The sequence below is a fragment of the Dendrobates tinctorius genome, unplaced genomic scaffold (genome assembly GCF_039654945.1).
Source record: "Dendrobates tinctorius isolate UK_male_01 unplaced genomic scaffold, ASM3965494v1 ptg000081l, whole genome shotgun sequence".
Taxonomy (NCBI): domain Eukaryota; kingdom Metazoa; phylum Chordata; class Amphibia; order Anura; family Dendrobatidae; genus Dendrobates; species Dendrobates tinctorius.
In genome coordinates, this window is record NW_027361749.1 from 10,184,484 (window position 1) to 10,202,235 (window position 17,752).

General features: G+C 42.8%; 1 protein-coding gene across 1 annotated transcript in view; it reads right to left on the minus strand.

Annotated features, from left to right (window-relative positions):
• The window catches only part of CCDC178 (coiled-coil domain containing 178), an 805,328-nt gene that overhangs the window by 728,473 nt on the left and 59,103 nt on the right, over positions 1 to 17,752 (minus strand). The gene's annotated exons all lie outside the window — the stretch shown is intronic.

The window sequence follows — 17,752 nt, forward strand, 5'->3', positions numbered from 1 at the left end:
CACCATACACATTGGGCTGATATTAGTCAAATCCATCAGTAACAATGGGTTTGGCCAAAAGTCTAGAGTATGAGAGATTGTTGAGGGAGTTAAGCAGTTAGCATGTCTGATTTTGGACTGATGATCCTTTTGTCCCCCTAAAGTAAGCCGCTATCAGGGTGTGTCAGAGGCTGCAGACCGTTGCACTGCATCTGACTGCAGAAGGTCTCAGCAGTTTACCTTGCAGACTTCCTGGTCCTTCTGATGCTAGGACCCAGTGGCAACCTTCCTTCTACTCTAATGGAAAAACCTGGGACCGCGTGTTTATAACTCCCAGGTTGCTGCTGGAAGTTGCTGTTGATATTTCCATTTCCATGTTGAGGCTTGGAGCTATAGCAGTTGACTATCTTTATTGGTGTTTGGAGGACGTCTGTGTTTCTCTCTGAGTCTACTCTAGCTAAGTGTTCCCTTTGTTTTTGTATCCCATCTGTCTTTAGTTATAGTGGGGATTGACTAGGGCTCATCCAGTCCTTCCGTAAGCAGGGCTTACTGCTATGGACAGGCAGGGATTAGGTATCCTGCTCGGCGATAGGTGCCAAACCTATATAGGGATGTTAGGGCAGGCAGGGTGACAGTAGATCTACCTAGAGGTCTCAACTCCCCCTTCACTAGTGTTGGGCTCCCTTCCCCTTATCCCTTCATGCTGTACTTAGTTTTTCCCACACTGTGCATGCTATTATCACTGGCCATTCATGTTTGTAAAAGAAAAAAAAAATCTGACATGTGTTTTTTTGTTGGTGTGTTTTTTTCCTTTCGCTGGGTTCATAGATCCCATTTCTGTGCTGGCAGAGCAACTGCAGAAGTGGTCACTGGAGGTGATTAACCTTCATTTTGAGGTCTAGCAGCAACAACAGCGACTGCAGTCTCCTATTGTGGGGGACGCTGCGGTTTGGCCGGTCCAGCTTGAACCCAAAATTGCCCTCCCAAACAGGTTTTATGGGGGTAAGGACAAGTTTTTTGCGTTTAAGGAGGCATGCAATTTGTACTTTAACCCTTTTACCCTAGAGGGTGGTTTGCATTTTTACAATTATGACCACTGTCCCTTTATGAGGTAATAACTCTGGAATGCTTCAATGGATACCAGTGATTCTGAGAGTGTTTTCTCATGAAATATGGTACTTCATGATAGTGGTAAAATTTCTTTTGATATGACTTGCGTTTATCTGTGTAAAAAATGAAAATTTGGAGAAAATTTTTTAAAAATTTTTAGCTTTGAATTTTCATACCTTTAAATCACAGAGATATGTCACACAAAATACTTAAGGCCGGGATCAGACTTGCAAGAAACTCACGCGAGTCTCGCATCTCAATAACCGACACTGCCGCCGGTACTCGGGACCGGAGTGTGCGGCTGCATATATTTCCATGCAGCTGAGCACTCCGGTCCCAAGTGCTGGCGGAAGTGCCGGGTATTCAGATGCGAGACTCATGCGAGTTCCTCGCAAGTCTGACCCTGGCCTATGTAACATTTCCACATTCTACTTTACATCAGCACAATTTTGAAACCAAATTTTTTTTTTGTTAGGATGTTATAAGGGTTAAAAGTTGAACTGTGATTTCTCATTTTTACAACACCATTTTTTCAGGGATCACATCACATTTGAAGTCACTTTGAGAGGTCTATATGTGCTTCACAGAAGTTTTTAAAGTAGAACAGTGAAAATAAAAAAGTCATATTATTTTCCACAAAAATTATCTTTTTGCCCCCAAATTTTTATTTTCACAAAAGTCACAGGAGAAATTATACCCCAAAAGTTATTGTGCAATTTGTCCTGAGTACGCTGGGGGTAAACCACTGTTTGGACTCATGGCAGAGCTTGGAAGGGAAGGAGCACCGTTTGACTTTTTCAACTCAAAATTGGTTGGAATTGAGATCAGATGCCATGTCGCATTTGGAGAGCCCCTGATGTCCCTAAACAGTGGAAATACCCCATAAGTGACACCATTTTGGAAACTAGACCCCCCTAGGAACTTATCTAGATGTGTGGTGACTGGCGAGCACTTTGAACCCCCAAGTGCTTCACAAAAGTTTATAATGTAGAACCGCAAAATAAAAAATCATATTTTTTCCATAAAAATGATCTTTGGGCCCAAATTTTTTATTTTTCCAAGGGTAACAGGAGAAATTGGACCCCAAAAGTTGTTGTGCAATTTGTCCTGAGTACGCTGATGTAAGAGGATGAGTCAAGAAGGAGTCAGCAGTGTGCGGTGCTCTTTAAGGCCGGAACTTTCGGGGTTGTCACCACTGTTGGCGGGGGGGGGGAGTTTTCCTCTGAGAGGGAGAGACCTTTCTGTCAGACAGCAGGGGGCAAGGGGTACAAAAGAAGACCTGAGCATGGGAACGAGGCAGACTTGATGGGAAGGCAACAGGAGATGATTTACTCCCTCTCCGCTGCTTCTACTGACAACTCCTCTGTTTCCAGACCTCCGTGTGCTGACCTTGAGACTTCTCATGACGCTATTCAGTTACCGTCTGTAACAGTGCCTTGAATACCCCTGCTTTACCTAAGATACTGGAACAACTGTTTAGAGACTACTCCGAAAGACCGCGGTTTGTTGCGGCTGGTATATGTACTCACGACCCGTGCCCGGTGCCATATCCAAGGCATTCACACAAACGACTGTTTCTGTGTTCCAGCGTACCCAAGACAAACAGGACTGAATCCATCGGCACTGTCGGGCGGCAGTGTTACTTGTTTCTTCGTAGCAGAGCCAGAACCTTTGTACATCGTTTGAGACACCGCCAGGAGATATTCCAGCCTTCCCCCTGCCAGAACTGCAACCGATAAGTGTCTTGTTTATTTTGAACTTTCTTTTACCATTTCCTTTTCCTCCCTGCGCGGAGTATTATTTGTTATTGATTGTGCAGTAAACTCTTGTTAACCCCTTCTCTGACTTCAGTTACTCACTGAATCCAAGAACGGTTTGTTTCTTACACTGATACCCCTTAAACCCCTGTTTTGGCACACTGCGGCACTCCAAAAGAAGCAATGACGTTTTGGAGAATAGACCTTGATGGAATTGTGTCGGGTGCCATGTCGCATTTGCAGAGTCCCTGATGTGCCAAATCAGTAGAAACCCCCGACAAGTAAACCCATTTTGGAAACTACAGCCCTCCAAAAATGTGTCTAGAGGTACGGTGAGCACCTTGAACCCACAGGTGCTTCACAAAATTTTAGAACTTTGAAAATGAAAAAATATTTTTTTCTCCCTTAAAACATACATTAACTGTGGTTTATCATATCTTTGGGAAGCTGAGTTCAAATTCCCTAGCCACACACACACCTAATTACTGCCACACCTGTTCTCAATCAAGAAAACACTTAAATAGGACCTGCCTGACAAAGTGATGTAGGCCAAAACATTATTCAAAAGCTAGACATCATGCTGCGAGCCAATGAAATTCTGGAACAAATAACAAACACAGTAATTGAGATCTATCAGTCTGGAAAAGGTTATAAAGCCATTTGTAACTCTTTGGGATACCAGAAAACCACAGTGAGAGCCATCATCCACAAATGGCAAACACATGGAACAGTGGTAAACCTTCCCAGGAGTAGCCAGCTGCCCAAAATTACCCCAAGATATCAGCAACAACTCATCTAAGAGGTCACAAAAGACCAACAACGGCATCCAAAGAACTGCAGGCCCCACTTGCCTCAGTTAAAGTCAGTGTTCATGACTCCACCCTAAGAAAGAGACTGAGTAAAAAATGCCTGCATGGCAGATTTCCAAAATGAAAACCACTGCTGAGCTATAAGAACATATAGACAAGACTCAGTTTTGCCATAAAACATCTTGATGATCCCCAAGATTTGTGGGAGAATACTCTGTGGACTGACGAGACAAAAGTTGAACTTTTTGGAAGGTGTATGCCCCATTACATCTGGCGTATAATCACAGAGAAAGAGAGATCAGCGCTAAAATAGGTTCTTATTTGAGATATGACAGGCAGTAAAATCAGATTACACTTACCTTCTAGACATATTCAAAAAGCAAGTCAAATCGAATTTCAATTGCGGCAGATGCACTGGTCAGATGGTGCACCAGAAATTGGTGGTTTATTCTACTCATGTCAAAGTACAAATTACTTCATCAGGAAAGACCAAAAGTATCTACTTGTGGTCTTTCCTGATGAAGAAGTCATTTGTACTTTGAAGAAGTCACTTGTACTTTGAAACGTGTAGAATAAACCACCATTTAGTTTTATATCCTGGTATATATGTCTCATTAACTGTCAGCAAGTGAAGAAGCCATCCACAAACCTTTCCTTCCATCCTTTGATTACATCTGGTGTAGAAGTAATGCAGCATTTCAGAAAAGCAACATCATACCAACAGTAAAATATGGTGGTGGTAGTGATGGTCTGGGGCTATTTTGCTGCTTCAGTACCTGGAAGACTTGCTATTGTAAATAAAACCATGAATTATGCTGTAGGAGAATGTCTGGTCATCTATTCATGACCTCAAGCTGAAGCGCACTTGGGTTATGCAGCAGGGTAATAATCCAAAACACACCAGCAAGTCCACCTCTGAATGATTTAAGTGAGATGTGAACCCAGGACCCCAGTTCTACAAAGCAACAGTACTAACCACTGAACCACCATGATAACCACTGAGCCACTATGCTAACCACTGAGCCACCATGCTAATCATTGAGACAATATTTCGCAACCTTATCTCTTTGATACGGGGATCTTCTATGCTTCCCAGTTGGAGAAAGGGAGGGTAAGGGAAACAATGATTGTGAGAGTAAATAAATGCTTCTACTACATTTATATTAATCATATACATAAAACAAATAGAGAATTATAAGAATCAACAGTATAATGATTATAGTAAAACAGTAAAGTTGCCAGCAATGAGAATACCAGTGAGTGGAAGAAATCTGTAAAAAAACAATTTGAGGAATATGGGTGGCAGAGCATAGACGAGCGAAGAACCCGCTCTCGCTTTTCTGTAGTCACTGTTTTATGCAAAATCCTGTCACAACGTATATTTGTTTAAAAAGGTTTACAGATACATCGTTAGACATGAGAAGTTTTATGACTCTGAAATAAGCTTATGTGTAAGAGATACTACAGTTTATATTATGACTCTAATGAAAATCCTATTAAATAAAATGAGCTCTTAGGGTAAGAATGTGCTTATCAAGGTGTGCTAAATATGGGAAATTCACAAGTGCATAGGCCTCCTGGTCAGACCAATTTCTGGCAACACAGAAAATTTTTTGCATAGTTCCTTACAAGCGTGTCAAACGTCTGCACTTGTGGTTATAGCGTGATGTACAATTTCCTCTGCTGTGATGTTCCATTAGGTTATGAACACATGAATGCATGCAAAATCTTTTCCACTTTGAAAGTGGATTTATGTGAACTGAATTTCAATTGAATCTGAGCATAAAGGATCAGCATATGGTAATACAATAATATGTATTCACTGCCTCAGGATCCACTTTGTGACAGATTAGTAAGAGCTTTGCTATTTGCCATCAGAGGTTAAGTAAAATCCCCCACACGGACGTGAGCCCCAGCAACTGTATATAGATTAATTTAACATTACATTCATTTATCTTAAATTTTCAGGCTCTTGGGACCACTCTGGATATTTGATATTTAATTGTTTGAGATTAATTACAGTTTTTCTCTGTAAATCTACAGTGACATTTTCTGACAAAAACAATGTTAGATTATTGTATTTGAAGAGAAATTGTCACAGGGATAATGCCCTTTAAATTACGTTGCCGATTAACATTAAGCAAGTGGGTGTGAGGAAGTGATTGAGGACATATGCGAGGTTCGCTATGTGTCCTGCAGGATGCGCAAAGAAGGATATTGAGGCCGCGGGAGTGCATTGCAGTCACAGGTGTAGCTGTGGTTGCAATGCAGAATAAAAGTGAGTACTGGTCTTGAACAAGCTATTTGTCCAAGGCAGATTTTAAAAAAATTGCTATCGGCATTAATTTTTTAAATGGACTACAGGAAGGTAGCGGGTCAGTCCATTTCCTCCCTAGGCCCAGGTTTTCCATGTGGCTTACAGCCACAGGTTCTTTATGAAAGCCCCTGCAGCAGAGGGTTGGGTGTGTCAGTGTGGAGTTTTCAAGGTGCAGATTAGGCCTCTTTCACACTTCCGTTTTTTACAATCAGTCACAATCCGCCAGGTTTTGAAAAAAAACGGATCCTCAAAATTTTTTTGAGGATCCGTTTTTTTCCCATTGACTTGCATTAATGGCGGATTGTGACGGATTGCTGTCCGTTGCATCCGTTTTTTGTGAGGATCCGCCAAAAGTTGCTGTCCGTCACCATCCTCAAAAATTTCAAAACGGAGCTTGTAACGTTTTTTTCTCTGGCGGATCCTGCAAACACTGATTTAACCCGAATTTCTTTCTGGGTGCCGGACAAAAAAAAAAAATTATTCTCTCTCTCTCTCTCTCTCTCTCTCTCTCTCTCTCTCTCTCTCTCTCTCTCTCTCTCTCCCCGGCCAGCGATTCCTTTAAATTTCTTCATTTTCAGGATCCGTCTGAAAACGGATCCTGTGCCATCCGTTCACATCAGTTGAGAACGGATCCGCTTGTCCGCCTTTTTGGCGGATTATAACTGATGCAAAAAACTGAAGTGTGAAAGAGGCCTTAGACTGCTCTGCAAAAGCTCATCCTGTGTGAGGGACCACAGAACCAAGCAGATCGAACTCCTGGGACCCCACAGCTTAGTACGGTGGTGCAGTTGCCTTCGGCAACCGGATGTATTTATGGACTGTCTTGTTTCCCGGCTGCGATCCGAAGGATACCGTGTGTTTTGTTTCTGAGTTTGGTCATTAACCCCTTAATGACCGCCGATACACCTTTTAACAGCGGTAGTTAAGGGTGCTTAAACCACAGTGACGTGGAAAAAGTGTATAGCACCCCCCAGAGTCGGATTTTCTGCGGGGTCTCGGCTGCCGGGGGTAGCCGAGTCCCCAGAGAACATGATTCGGGTCGGTTTTTACCCACCCCGGTTTTGCGATCGTCGTTATTGACCGTATAACGGCGACCGCAAAAAAAAGTCCGATGTGACATTTAATTTCTTTCTCCTCTGATGTGATCGCACATCAGAGAAGAGAGAAATAGAGTCCCCGATCCCCCCGGTACCTCCCGATGCTCTCCGGCCTCAAACTTCCCCCCATGAGCGCCGCCATCTTCTTCCGGGAAGAAAATGGCGGGCATATGCGCAGTGCACCCGCTGAGATCTGCCGGCCTGCACCCGGCAACAATAGGAAGATTTTTCCTATTGGTTCATTTTGGTCACCATGATAGACCCTATCACAGTGATCAAAATAAAAAAATAGTAAATAACCTCCCCTTTATCACCCCCTTAGTTAGGGAAAAATAATGAAAGTTTTTGTTTTCCCATTAGGGTTAGAGTTAGGCTAAAGTAGGTTAGGGTTAGGGTTGGAATTAAGGTTAGGGTTGGATTTAGAGTTAGGGATGGAATTAGGATTAGGGTTAGGGATTAGGATTAGGGTTAGAATTGGGATTAGGGTTAGGGGTGTGTTGGGGTTAGGTTTGTGGCTAGGGTTATGGTTAGGGTTGAGATTATGGTTAGGGTTGTGGTTATGGTTAGGGTTTTGTTTAGGGTTGGGATTAGGGTTAGGGGTATGTTGGGGTTAGGGTTGGAGTTAGAATTGAGGGGTTTCCACTGTTTAGGCAAAAGATGGATGCTGTGGCGCACACCTGTAATCTTAGCTATTATGGGAGGCTTGGGCTGTTGGATCACTTGAGCTTGTCAGTTCTGGTCCATTCTGTGCTATGTGGATCAGGGGTCTTCTCTGCCCTCAGGGGTGACTCTGAGTCAGCTGCTTGGAGATGCTAAGTTAACAGAAGAGGGGGTGTACTTGTTAAAAAAAAAAAGAAGATAGCACTGTTTAGGCACATCAGGAGGTCTCCAAATGTGACTTGGCGACACCATTGATTCCAGCCAATTTTGCATTCAAAAAGTCAAACGGTGCTCCCTCCCTTCCGAGCCCCGACGTGTGCCCAAACAGTGGTTTACCCCAACATATGGGGCATCAGAGTACTCAGTGCAAATTGCACACCAACTTTGGGAATCTAATTTCTCCTGTTACTCTTGGGAAAAAAAAATTGGGGGGCTAAAAAAATCATTTTTGTGGAAAAAAAAGATTTTTTATTTTCACTGCTCTGCTTTATAAACTTCTGTGAAGCACTTTGGGGTTCAAAGTGCTCCCCACACATCTAGATAAGCTCCTTGGGTGGGTCTAGTTTCCAAAATGATGTCACATGTTAGGGATTTCTACTGTTTAGGCACATCAGGGGCTCTGCAAACGCAACATGACGCCCTCACACCATTCCACAAAGTCTGCATTCCAAAACAGCGTTCCTTCCCTTTCAAGCTCTGCCATATGCCCAAACAGTGGTTCCCCTCACATATGGAGTATCAGCGCACTCAGAACAAACTGCACAACAACTTTTGTCCAATTTCTCCTGTTACCATTGTGAAAATAAAAAATTGCAGGCTAAAAACTAATTTTTGAGGAAAAGAAATCATTTTTTATTTTCACGGCTCTGCGTCATAAAATTCTGTGACGCACTTAGAGGTTCAAAGTGCTCAGGACAAATTGCACAACAACTTTGGTGATCTAATTTCTCCTGTTACGCTTGTGAAAAAAATTGGGGGGCGAAAAGATCATTTTTGTGGGAAAAATAATATTTTTTATTTTCATGGTCCTACGTTATAAAATTCTGTGACGCACTTAGAGGTTCAAAGTGCTCACCACACATCTAGATAAGTTCCTTAAGGGGTCTAGTTTCCAAAATGGTGTCACTTGTTGGGGGTTTCCGCTGTTTAGGCACATCAGGGGCTCTCCAAACGCGACATGACGTCCGATCTCAATTCCAGACAATTCTGCATTGAAAAAGTCAAACGGCGCTCCTTCCGTTCCAAGCCTTGACGTGCGCCCAAAGAGTGGTTTACCCCCACATATGGGGTATCGGCGTATTCAGGAGAAATTGCACAACAAATTTTTACACTTGTGAAAATAAAAAAAATTTGTTCTGAAGTAAAATGCTTGTAAAAAAAGTTAAATGTTAATTTTTTTCTGTCCACATTGCTTCAGTTCCTGTGAAGCATGTAAAAGGTTAATAAACTTCTTGAATGTGGTTTTGAGCACCTTGAGGGGTGCAGTTTTTAGAATGGTGTCACTTTTGGGTATTTTCTGCCATATAGACCCCTCAAAGTGACTTCAAATGTGAGGTGATCCCTAAAAAAATGGTTTTGTAAATTTTGTTGTAAAAATGAGAAATCGCTGGTCAACTTTTAACCCTTATAACTTCCTAACAAAAAATATTTTGTTTCCAAAATTGTGCTGATGTAAAGTAGACATGTGGGAAATGTTGTTTCTTAAGTATTTTGTGTGACATATCTGATTTAAGGGCATAAAAATTAAAAGTTTTTTGACAATTTCCATTTTTTTCATAAATAAACTCAAGTCATATAGAAGAATGTTTACCACTAACGTGAAGTACAATAAGTCACGAAAAATCATTCTCAGAATCAGCGGGATCCGTTAAAGCATTCCAGAGTTATAACCTCATAAAGTAACAGTGATCAGAATTGTAAAAATTGGCCTGGTCATTAAGCTGCAAATTGGCTCCGTCACTAAGGGGTTAAAACTATGTTTACTTTTAAACTTTCCTGGGTCACTGCCTCATCACTGCACCGTGCTACACTACATTTGGTGGAGAATGCGGGCAGTGTGAACTGAGGCATACCCCAAAGCCTGCTGCATGTCGGTGATCAGGCCTGCAGCCCAAGCCTGTTGACAAGATGGAGGAAATCCTAAGACAGTTGGCCGTCTCTCAAGCTCAACAGCAGAAGTTGCAGGAGTTTCAGCAGCAGCAAACCAACAATTTGATTCTACAACAGATTGCGGCTCTGCGTGAGACTTCCTCCACAGTGACAACGATCCGTTCAGAGGCACAGTACAAAGTCCATTCAGCGTTGAGGAAGATGGGTCCTGAGGACAACATGGAGGCCTTTCTCACTGTCTTCGAGCGCACTGCAGAGCAGGAGAGCTTGGGGTGCTTCCAGTGGGCTAAAGTGGTAGCCCCCTTCCTGATGGGAGATGCCCAGAAAGCCTATCTGGACCTCACTCGGGACAATGCCCTGGACTATGGGAAATTGAAAGGTGAGATCCTTGCCTGACTGGGGGTTAACACTTATGTATGTGCACAACGGGTATTCCAATGGCCTTTTGTGGAGTCTCATCCTTCCAGGTCGCAGGCCTATGATTTGTTGCATATGGTAAAAAAATGACTCCAGCCTGAAACCTTAACCCAGTTCTAGATGGTATAGAGGGTGGTGGTCATTCAGCTGGTGAGGGCACTGCCAGCAGCCATACAGTGTTGGGTGGGACAAGTGGACCCAGGCACTCTGGACCAGGTGGTTGGACTGGTTGAGCGGTATACGGCCACTCAGGACTTTATACGGGGCACTGCTCCATTTTGGCTGTTATGATGGGCACCACCAACCCGGTAGCCTGGGAAAAGTCCACAACCCTCTGTTGGGGCTAATCAGAACCAAGCCTGTATAGAGGGGGTAACCTGGAGTGAGGGTGACAAATGTCCCATTTCCCCTAAAACGGCCCCATGGTCTAGTCGTGCCACAACTATTAAGTGTTGGCGGTGCCAAGGGCCCAGACATATGACTGCCAACTGCCCTCTGACATCTGAACCCATGGACTGTGGGTATACTCGACGTGTGTCTATGTATGCCTACCCAGTCTGCACCGCAACTACAGGCACTGATGGCAGCGAACCCCAACTATGCAAGGTACTCATTAATGGGTACCAGACAGAGGCTCTCTTGGACTCAAGGAGCTTAGTGTCTCTGGTCCATGGGTTCCTTGTTGCCAGGGACAACCCCAATGGACTGATAGCGATGGATCTGGTAGGCCCCATAGTAAAATCCACCCATGGCCATCAACATATTTTGATCATAGTGGACTATGCCACACAATACCCTGAGGTGATACCTCTCTGCCATACATCGGCCAAGCTAATAGCCCGTGAGCTATTTGCCATGTTTTGTCGCCCTAGGTTACCAAAGACATGTTACTGCCCTATCTAATGTTCGCAATCTGTGAGGTACCGCAGGCGTCCAAGGGGTTCTCCCCATGTGAGCCATTATATGGCAGGCACCCAAGTTGACTGCTGGACATAGCCAAATAGACATGGGAACAGGAGCCCACTCAGCATAATAGTGTCATTGAGCATTTGGCAAGTATGCATGATCGTATTGCGGCAGTACGGTAGTAAAGAAGCATCTAATGGATGCCCAGGTCACGCAGATCTGCGGGTATAATAAAAGAGCCACGGTCAGGACCTTTAAAGAAGGGGTCCGGGTATTGGTACTAGTGCCTACCACAGAGAGTAAGCTTATGGCTAAGTGGCAAGAGCCATATGAGATACAGGGGAAGGTGGGAGAAGTAAATTATAGAGTTTACCAGCCCAGGAAAAGAAAACCCGAACAGCTGTATCACATCAACGTGTTGAAAGATTGGAAGGACTGGAAATGTTTGGTCGCAGAGGTGATCCCAGTAGTACCAACAGGGAACCCGCTGTCACCGGCCAAGGCCAAATCCGAGAGAGAGGTAAAAATAGGAGACAATCTCTCTAAACAGCAGCGTCGAGAAGTTCGGAAATTAGTCCAAGAGAATGCAGATGTATTCTTGGAATTACCCGGTCGTACCTCCGTCATCCAGCATGACATTGTCACCGAGCCTCATGTAAGGGTACAAATAAAATCCTACCTGGTTCCCGAGGCTCAGAGACAAGCCATCGCGAGTGAGGTAAGACAAATGCTCCAGCTGGGAGTAATTGTGGAATCCCAGAGTGACTGTGCTAGCCCCATTGTGCTAATCCCGAAGCCAGGCAAGTCATTTCGGTTCTGTAATGACTTCCATAAATTGTATGAGGTGTCAAAGTTTGACCTTTATCCAATGCCCCGGGTAGATGAGCTGATCGAGTGCTTGGGTTAGGCCCACTACTTCACCACATTCGATCTGACCAAGGGTTATTGGCAGGTGCCTCTTAGAGAGTCGGCAAAGGAAAAGACCGCCTTCATAACACCGGAGGGTCTTTACCACTATGTAGTCTTGCCGTTTGGACTACATGGAGCCCCTGCCATGTTCCAGAGGTTGATGGCCATAGTGCTGGAGCCCCATCATAAGTATGCGTCAGCGTACTTAGATGACATCATCTTTAGTACTGACTGGCATATCCATTTGTCCCGGGTACAAGAGGTGGTGGATGCATCATGGGCCCCCTGTATGGTGACAAATTTTCAACCCCACAAGTTTGAACAGAGGGGGGTATGTGAGGCAATGACTGGTGTCATATGCGAGGGTCACTATGAGTCCCATTGGATTCGCAAAAAAGCACATTGAGGCCACGGGAGAGAATTGTAGTCACAGGCGTAGCTGTGGTTGCAATGCAGAATAAAAGTGAGTGTTGATCATGGACAAGCTATTTGTCCAAGGCAGATTTAAAAAAAAACTGCCATGGGCCTTTATTTTTGAAACCGACTACAGGAAGGTAGCCGAGCGGTTCTTCCCCCGGTTCGGGTTTTCCATGTGGCCTACGGCCACAGTTTCTTTCTTCTGCAGCAGAAGGTTGGGTGTGTCAGTGTGGAGTTTGCAAGGTGCAGAGCAGACGGCTCTGCAAAAGCTCAGCATGTGTGAGGGAACACAGAACCAAGCAGAGCGAACTCTTGGCACCCCACAGCCTAGTACGGTGGTGCAGTCGCCATTGACAACCACCCTTGGCTGCAATCCAGAGGATACCATGTGTTTTTTTTGAGTTTGGACATTAACCCCTTAAAGACCGCCGATACGCCTTTTAATGGGTGGTAGTTAAGGGTACTTAAACCACAGCGCCGTGAAACCTGCGTCTGCATGTATGTGTACATGGCATGTTTTAGACTATGGCACACCTGCTGAATTTTTCTGAAGCGTCTTTTGTTCTTGCATCTGACATATTTTGCATTGGATTTGCCACCAGTGTTTTTTCCATTCTTTTTTTTTTTTTAAATTGTAAGTATTAAAAGGGAGTAGCTTATAAGCCGCCAAAAGAATGGTCACATCTAGAGGTGAGCGGATCGATTTGTGGTACTCTGTCCCTGCATCCAGGTCAGTGGTGCCTGGCGACTAGATGGAAAGCTTGCAAATCTATTACCTACTGGCTTCGCCGTCGTGGCTTTTGATTTGTCAGAACATGCGAAGCATCACCTGTATGTCACATCGCATTAAAAAAAGTGCCCAATTTTCATTCAGAAAAAAACCACTTATTTTTTCATCAGTGTTGTCATCTATATGACACCCTGTTTTATACATTAGTAGTTATTAAAATTTACAAGAACAACTACAGTTTCATGTGTAAAAGAATTTCAATGTATCCATAAAAATCAGATGAAGTACGGATAATCTGTATGGGATTCAATTTATTTTGGTGCACTCAAAGACTTGAAAGGGCAAGGCTTATCTGAAATACAGAAGATAATAGTGACTGCTGCTATATTGTTTTCAAATGACAGTCAGTGAAAAAAGGTCATGTGAACAGCACTATTGATTAACATTGCTCTGAGGTTCTGAGGACTGTCAGATTTTTTTTATGTACAGCACTCGGACCAATAATATAGTTGTGTGAACTTAACTTTACCTATAGCCTGTATTCTCTGCCTTCCCTGAGACTGTACTTGTTTTCTTCCCTCTCCACTACAGATCTGTGTATATCCACCTCCCTGCATCTGTCTTTAAAACAACTAAGAGTAGAGTAAGGAAGTGCAGAGCCTTTAATAGCAGGAGCTCTGACAGATAGGTATCAGTTTTGCAAAAACACAAAATATATTTTGTTCTCCAGGAGATATCCATTGAATGACAGCTTATCTCCCCACCGCCACATGTTCACCCCATTTAAGGGTGAGTGCACAGAGTGCGGATTCAGCTGCGGATTTTTTCGCGCAGATTTGCAGGTAAAACCGCAGGTAAAATGACCTGCGGTTTACCTGCAGATTTGCCTGCTGTTTGCCCCTGCGTTTTGACACCTGTACAGTGGAACAGGTGTCAAACCGCTGCGGAATACGCAGAAAGAATTGACATGCTGCGGATTTAAAACCGCAGCAAATCCGTGCGGAAAAATCCACAGCATGTGCACAGCGGTCTTTAAAAGCCATTGATTTGCAGTGTACTGTACCTTGCTTGCGGATCTGCAGTGGATCCACAAAGGCAAATCTGCTGTGGATCCGCAGCAAAATCCGCACCGTGTGCGCACACCCTAAAACATATGAATGTTCATGTTTGAGGGAGTTGGGAGAGATAGTTGTCATTGCAGGTACTTTATGGTAGCCATATGTGGAGGCAAAGTACCCAAACACCCCAATCTGCAATCACAACATATTCTAATAATAAGCAGCCATGGGCTTGGAGCATTCAACATCTGAAACATTTAAATTCAGCTTCAAATGTTATAAAACAAAAAAAAAAACACTAGTTACCTCAGCAGTACCACCAGTTGTTTTTTTTAAAGGCAGCGTCAGTGATTGAACCTCACTGGCATCAAAACTATGAACAGATCCATGTTTCCAGTAACATAACTGTTGTGAACAGTGATTTGGAGAACTGCTGAAACTTCAGAACATTAGGCCAAGTTCACACGTTCAGTATTTAGTCATTATTTTACACTAGTATTTGTAAGCTGAAACCAGGAGTGGGTGATAAATGCAGAAGTGGTGACGTGTTTCCATTATACTTTTCCTCTGATTATTCCACTCCTGATTTTGGTTTACAAATATTTATGAAAATACTGAACATATGAACGTAGCCTTTACCCCCCAAGGGTGGTTTGCATGTTAATGACCGGACCAATTTTTACAATTCTGACCACTGTCCCTTTATGAGGTAATAACTCTGGAACGCTTCAATGGATCCCGGTGATTCTGACAATGTTTTCTCGTGACATATTGTTCTTCATGATAGTGGTAAAATTTCTTTGATATTACTTGCGTTTATTTGTGAAAAAAAAAACACAGAAATTTGGAAAAATTTTGAAAATTTTGCAATTTTCCAACTTTGAAATTTCATGCCCTTAAATCACAGAGATACTGTATATCACACAAAATACTTAATAAGTAACATTTCCCACATGTCTACTTTACATCAGCACAATTTTGGAGCCAAAATTTTATTTTGTTAGGAAGTTATAAGGGTTAAAAGTTGACCAGCGATTTTTCAATTTTACAACACAACTTTTTTTAGGGACCACATCACATTTAAAGTCACTTTGAGGGGTCTATATGATAGAAAATACCCAAAAGTGACAACATTCTAAAAACTGCACCCCTCAAGAACATTTAACTTTTTTTTCACAAAAAATTTACTTCAGATCCAATTTGTTTTATTTTACCAAGGGTAACAGGAGAAATTGGACCCCAAAAGTTGTTGTACAATTTGTCCTGAGTACGCTGATACCCCATATATGCAGGTAAACCACTGTTTGGGCGCATGGCAGAGCTTGGAAGGGAAGTAGCACCGTTTGACTTTTTCAACGCAGAATTGGCTGGAATTGAGATCGGACGCCATGTCACGTTTGGAGAGCGCCTAAACAGTGGAAACCCCCCACAAGTGATACCATTTTGGAAACTAGACCCCCTAAGGAACTTATCTAGATGTGTGGTGAGCACTTTGAACCCCCAAGTGCTTCACAGAAGTTTATAATGTACAGCCATAAAAATAAAAAAATCATATTTTTTTACAAAAATGATTTTTTTTCCCCCAATATTTTATTTTCACAAGGGTAACAGGAGAAATTGGACCCCATAAGTTGTTGTCCAATTTGTCCTGAGTATGCTGATACCCTATATGTGGGGGTAAATCACTGTTTGGGCGCACAGCAGAGCTTGGAAGGGAAGTAGCACCGTTTGACTTTTTCAACGCAGAATTGGCTGGAATTGAGATCAGACGCCATGTCACGCTTGGAGAGCCGCGATGTGCCTAAACAGTGGAAACCCCCCAATTCTAACTCCAACTCTAACCCCAACACACCCCTAACCCTAATCCCAGCCCTAACCATAACCCTAAACACAAACCTAACCCTAACACACCCCTAACCCTAATCCCAACCCTAACCCTAATCCAAAACCTAACTCTAACTTTAGCCCCAACCCTAACTTTAGCCCTAACCCTAACTTTAGCCCCAACCCTAACCCTAACTTTATCCCTAACCCTAATGGAAAAATGGAAATAAATACTTTTTTTATTTTATTATTTTTCCCTAACTAAGGGGGGATAAAAGGGGGTTTAATTTACTATTTATAGTGGGTTTTTATAGCAGGTTTTTATGTTTGGCAGCTGTCACACTCTAAAAGACACTTTTTATTGCACAAAATAGTTTTTGCATCACCACATTTTAAGAGCTATAAATTTTTCCATATTTTGGCCCACAGAGTCATGTGATGTCTTGTTTTTTGTGGGACAAGTTGACAATTTAGTGGTACAATTTTTGGACACATAACATTTTTTGATCACTTTTTATTGCGATTTTTGGGAGGCAGAATAAACAAAACCCAGCAATTCATGAATTTCTTTTTTGGGGGGGGCGTTTATACCGTTCTGCGTGTAGTAAAATTGATAAAGCAGTTTTATTCTTCTGGTCAGGACGAATACAGCGATACCTCATTTATATCACTTTTTTATGTTTTGTCACTTTTATGCAATAAAAACTGTTTTATATAAAAAATAATTATTTTTGCATCGCTTTATTATGAGAGCTATAACTTTTTTATTTTTTCACTGATGATGCTGTATGGTGGCTCGTTCTTTGCAGGACAAGATGACTTTTTCAGCGGTACCATGTTTATTTATATCCATCTTTTTGATCACGTGCTATTCCACTTTTTGTTCGACAGTATGATGATAAACCTTTCTTTTTCCTTTTTTATTTTCTAAGGGGTTCCCTAAAGTGGTTAACTAGTGGGACAGTTTTATAGGCCAGGTCATTATGGATGCGGTGATACTAAATATGTGTACTTTCATTGTTTTCTTTTTATTTACATATTGAAATGTATTTACCGTATTGGGGAATTTTTTTTTATTTATTTAGGAATTTTGTAAAAAAATATTTTTACACGTTATTTTTTTTTTATTTTTACTTTTTTACATTGTCCCAGTATGGGACATTACTATATAAAGTCAGATCGCTCTGACAGGCAGTAAAGGAGGCTTGCCGCTGCCTGCGCTCAGCAGGCACTGACAAGACACCTCACTGCAGGACCCAGAAGGACGCCGCGGCCATCTTGGAGCCGGGGATTTCAATGGAGATGTAATAACTTGCAGGTACGGAGGATGTCGCCACGGATCTGAGGCAGACCAAGAGTTAAAGGTTTATTTACAGGGATATTCACTCCACGCAGAAGGAGCAACAAGGCAGATAATTGAAACAAATAAACGGTAATACGGTGTTTAAGGAAATAAACAAAGGCAGGAATAAACTTATCAGTCTGTAGAAGGCTTGATTGAAGGGTCTAAGGGCCCCGTCACACATAGTGATCTCGCTAGCGAGATCGCTGCTGAGTCAAAAGTTTTGTGACACAACAGCGATCTCACCAGCGATATCGCTGTGTGTGACAGCGATCAGCGACCTGCCCCCCTGCCGGTATCGCTGATCGTTG